At 35.9% G+C, this 5,606-nt stretch overlaps 1 long non-coding RNA gene across 1 annotated transcript; it reads right to left on the reverse strand.

Moving 5' to 3' along the window:
- Positions 1 to 1,886: 1,886 nt before the first annotated feature.
- On the reverse strand, positions 1,887 to 5,277 carry LOC113470276. Its single transcript, XR_003393387.1, has 2 exons — positions 5,004 to 5,277; positions 1,887 to 2,372 (listed from the first exon to the last, which is right to left on the reverse strand). It is a non-coding gene; the product is annotated as an uncharacterized LOC113470276 (long non-coding RNA).
- Between the last annotated feature and the right edge of the window lie 329 nt (positions 5,278 to 5,606).

Here is a 5,606-nt window from a genome sequence, read left to right on the forward strand (position 1 = left end):
AACCTATAGTGTCAAATTCTGCCAAAATTCCTTTGAATCTAAAATAATCACAAATGTAGCTACAATCTGCAGCTACATATTAACTCTCTAATTCTATTAAACACAATGACTATGAAATGAAATTTGAGACATAGAGGCAACAATATAATATCGAACGAGAAAATGGAAAAAAGGAGATATAAATATAAGAGAGAAAAGAAAGTGTAGTGAAAAACAGGAATGGTGGAAACCAGATGAAATAGAAGACATGGAAAGAAGAAACCGTTATATGTGAAGAAGCTCATTAGACAACATTAAGGATGTGGACGAAGTAATGGAAGAACAGAACTGAAAAGCAATCAGGGAGAGCCTCTAAATTGAAAATTGTCGCTCAATTACGCCTTTCTTCGGTGAATTTTATACCGCCCACATTAAAAGCTCTTATCGTTGCATACTGAAGACAAAAGAACCTTAGTAAACAATGGATATGAATATTTTAGTTTTCCAATTCTATGGAAATGCGATCAAGTATAACTGTTACGCCTCTAAGCCTCTAAATTGAAAATTGCGCCTTTCTTCGGTGAATTTTATACCGCCCACATTAAAAGCTCTTATCGTTGCATACTGAAGACAAAAGAACCTTAGTAAACAATGGAATATTTTCATTGTGTGAATTCATATTTTTCTCTTGGAAACATTCATGAATATTTTCCTTGGTTTTTTTTTTCTTTTTTTTTTTTGATGGCTTTCTTTTGAGTGGCAGGGTTCTCCTGGAGGAGCTCTTCCACCCAACCACTGATTTACCTCAATATTCCTCGAGGTACAGGGAAAAGTTACCAGAGGAAATAAGATAAGAAAAGAATAGTACGAGTATGTACCTAATAAATGGAGGAGGGTAAGTACGGAGGGAACTGTAACTGCTATGGTCTTATCGTCCCGAAATCGAAGAGAGAAGGAAGACAGGATAGGAGAAAGCCAGCCATTCCGAGGACTGTTACGAACGACGAACCATAACTTTCAAGTTGAAGTGAAGTGTCCAATTCTGAGCCGTATACTCTCGTCAAATGCTTACTACATAGTAGTTATTGTCTATTTGTAGTTACAAATTATGTATTTCACTTTGGAAAAGACATTAAGGAATATACAATGAGTGCCTTGAAAGCCATTGCTTTTCAAACCCATGTTCTGGTTAACTGTTACGAACTACGAACCAGAACTTCCAAGTTGAAGTGAAGTGTCCAATTCTGAGCTGTATACACTCATCAAATGCTTACTACATAGTAAGTAGTTATTGTCTATTTGTAGTTATAAATTATGTATTTCACTTTGGAAAAGACATTAAGGAATATACAATGAGTGCCTTGAAAGCCATTGCTTTTCAAACCCATGTTCTGGTTGTGCAAATTTAGCCATGTCTATTCAACGGACCGGCCGGCCTACAAAACTAAATGATCAGATCTACTTACCTAATTGCACCCTCGCAAAACCAACTATGTATATATTATGTGTATGTTTAAAATACAATGGAAACAATAATTACCTGCACTCCCTCTTTTTATGACGTAAGAAATAGCCCGCTGGCATTTTCGAAGTTCATTCTATCTCATTCATCGCGGACATAAACTCAAGGAAAGATTATTCCATCAGGATAAAATCCGCCCCGGGTTGGATATTGCATGACAAAGATTGTTCCAATTATGTTGATTTTATGGTGCAGTTATTGTTGTGAATTCACTCAAAATTTAGAAGCCAATAAGGAGTAAGTACAAAGTACATACATAGATAACAACATGTGAATCAATAATATAATTTACGAAATATTCATTGGAACCTACGAGTATAAGTAGATATAGTTCTGGGTTATAGGTAAACCTGGTTAATAAGACTTACCATATTGTTCCAAGACCTGCCGTCTGAGATGAAGCACGTAGCGGGTATTGTCGTCGGCAATGACTTCCTGTCGAATCTCATCCTCCGGTACTGCCGGTAACACGGGCACTCCCTTCCTCTGGTCTTTGGCCATTCTGTGACGGTAACTAGGCTGGTTTACCGGTAATTGTGTAAATCAGTGGTTATATTTAACCACACTGACGGTAGATTTTCAAGAATTTTCTGGAATTCCTGGTCCCCAAAACCTTGTTTAGTGATGGTGATTTCAGTGAAGATTCCTGCTGTGATACACCCTGACGAATGTCCTCGATAACGTCGCGTCGTTCGAACCCGAATATACACGAGCCGGACGGATTCGAATAAATCACGCGGGGTTTCCACTAACACTCGGAATTGATTAGATTAGAACAAAGTTTCAATGTTTACCTGACTAGAAACAGTACTGAAACAAAAGCTAGGTGTAACGAGAAATCAAATTCCCGTTTGCCGATTGAACGCACTTTCTATTTCCAACGGGAGAGAAACGCGTTGCGAAAAGTTTAACGAATTGAAAATAAAGGAAAAGCGGAAACAAAACAAATCAAAATTATGATAATATTTTAGTGGAAAATACAATAACCTTTTAGTGCTCTTTGCGGAGGTTGCAATTTTACAGAATATTTTGCATTTGAACCTTTCGTGTACTTATGTGCCTTGTGCGTTTTTCATTATAAAGGTACTACTATTGGTACTACTGTTCCTACTAGGGGTCAACGCAGCTCCTAAATGAGTCTAAAACAAGCGGTCTCCCAGATCCTCTAATGAGAAGACCCTCAAGAGCGAAAGGGTACAGACTGTACAGTTCATTATAGGATTAAATTGTGTGTTATTACTACGGCTTTTGTTCAAACCTATCAGTTGTGATAACATATTTTACAGATACATAATGTATGGATTCAATAAAATACATGGTGATCCATTAGGAACTGGTGCCTGATGGAGCCGCCCCGCTGACTTGAGTGTGCTCTTTAGATGCATCGCTCCAGTAAGATTCAATTCTCCTTGGACTTTTAGTTTGTACAAAGCTACCCTTTTTAGAAAGTTCAAGGAGACGCTCTACTTTCTTTACAGATCCATGGTGGGATGTATGTGTACTACATTAAATATCTGCACAGCTATTCGTAATCCTTAAAACTAGTACCCAAGAGATACATTTAAAGGCCCCAACATGCTGTTAACAGAAAGAGAAAAATATATATATATGTATAAAAAAACAACTGTTAAAATTGTGCAACGAATTCTTGTATCGTATACTCAGGCTTTCTTTTTCCATTTGCTTGTGGGTAAATAACATACCTACATACTCGTAGGTCTATATGTAGAAAACCTAAATGATTTACTCCTTTTCACAGGAGAAAATTGGAAATGAACCAGGCAATCGTCTTAATTAATCACTACAATACCACCGAGGAAACTTAAAAACCATCACACCATTAGAGTCAAGATGGGTACAAGTACATGGGTCGAAAGAAGTATGAAATTCCCTGCCAAGAGTCCCAGGGGAACGACTGTCCTTTAATTGGTTCAGAGAAACCCTTGTCAAAATTTCCATCACAATTAAACTGTAAACAAAGGTGATGTTGTAGGTACATCATTTTATGTCACCATCTGTGGCCCACTATTAGTGAAAAATGACATCAGGTTTGGTGAGCAATGTTTTGGAAAAGTGAATTTATGTAAATGAAAAAAGATGACTGAGGATCTTCAAGTGGACCACTAAAAGCAAACAACCCAAATATTTACTGTGTATGTATTTACTATGTACCTATATGTATTTAGAGAACTTTCAGTACCGTGGTCACATAGACTAAACCAAGTCCAGTAGAGTGGATAATAGGGCCTGTGCAATGCCACGCTGGGTACAGCGAGCAGCGAGTTGATATCAGGTTTAATTTGTTAAAGTGGATCCAAATAACGATACTTTTTACATAAAACGCCTCAGTTCTTGTAATCTAATTTTTCTTTCTAAAAATTGCCTACATAGTATACACAAAAGTTGCAATTTTACAGAATATTTTGCATTTGAACCTTTCGTGTACTTATGTGCCTTGTGCGTTTTTCATTATAAAGGTCCTACTATTGGTACTACTGTTCCTACTAGGGGTTAACGCAGCTCCTAAATGAGTCTAAAACAAGCGGTCTCCCAGATCCTCTAATGAGAAGACCCTCAAGAGCGAAAGGGTACAGACTGTACAGTTCATTATAGGATTAAATTGTGTGTTATTACTACGGCTTTCGTTCAAACCTATCAGTTGTGATAACATATTTTACAGATACATAATGTATGGATTCAATAAAATACCGAAAAATAGGGTCGAACATCACCTTGCATCACCTTTGAATTGATGTTCACTGAAAGTTAGATTTTTCATTTTCTTTTGGAGCCTGCGGCAAATATCAATAAAAAGGCAATCACACAGACTGTACAGTTCATTATAGGATTATAAATTGTGTGTTATTACTACGGCTTTTGTTCAAACCTATCAGTTGTGATAACATATTTTACAGATACATAATGTATGGATTCAATAAAATACGGAGGAAAATAGGGTTGAACATCACCTTACATCACCTTTGAATTGATGTTCACTGAAAGTTAGATTTTTCATTTTCTTTTGGAGCCTGCGGCAAATATCAATAAAAAGGCAATCACAGCACGTCTGAGAAACAATTTCCTGTAGTCAACAAAGAATTAGAGGAGAGAAAAAGTTTCGCTATATACAAGGCTATCTTCTTAAAGGATAAAATGTATGAATGAAGAGGTCTATACATTCATACCCAAATTAAAAAGAAAATAGTGAGTGCATTTAAGAGTCTACCCTTTTTTTCACTTTATATATCACGGTGTCATGTTACCAAAGAACTAATCATAGGTAAAAACACGTTACCATGACAAATAAAACATTTAAAAATAGCCTAACAGAAAGTAATAATGTAAGTGCGCTATAAAACAATTGGCAGCAATTGCTAAGAATAAGAAAACAAATTAATTAAAAAAAAGTTTGAAAAAAATAATAATAAAAATTCGAAAATTAAGAGCTTTTAATAACACAATAGGGAAAAAATGATGATGGAAAATAAATTTTATTTTTTACCGTCTACACCGGACAAAAATTCGCAAAAGTTTTTCGAAAAACAAAAGCGAAAAAAATCAACTTTTACTTGTTTCGGAGCAAAAATAATTAGGTAATTTATTTTTTTCGGAATTTTCTAACGAATTTCGAGGAACGACCACGTCAAAAAACGGTAGATTGGAATATTTTACTGGAAATATAATTCCGCGCGATGTTGAGTGTGATGGCACACATTGCTGCACATCGCAAACATCTCCTAAACTTCTAGCTGCTCTGTCTTCAGTTTTTTCCCCGTTACCAAAAAAATTGTTTCTTTTTTGTAATTTCTATTATTTTTATTGTTATTACTTTTTTTAACGCACTTTATCGGCTTGTGTTTATTAGTCTTGTGTACCTACAATATTGTTGTTTGTACAAAATTATCAGATTATCACATTAGATAGAAAGGTGTAAAACTGTGGAGTGGAGATACATAAGGTATTTGCATTTTCTGTAGGAACTCATATACGGAACGTCAGACGAGATTCTGACGTCATACTTCGCTATTCTAGCGCAGAAAAATACCCATTTCTTTTCTGCACGAGGAGTGAGAACATGAGTTTTTTCGTGGAATGGGCCTCCAGG

This window comes from Diaphorina citri, unplaced genomic scaffold, assembly GCF_000475195.1.
Source record: "Diaphorina citri unplaced genomic scaffold, Diaci psyllid genome assembly version 1.1 scaffold1485, whole genome shotgun sequence".
In the NCBI taxonomy this organism is placed as follows: Eukaryota; Metazoa; Arthropoda; class Insecta; order Hemiptera; family Psyllidae; genus Diaphorina; species Diaphorina citri.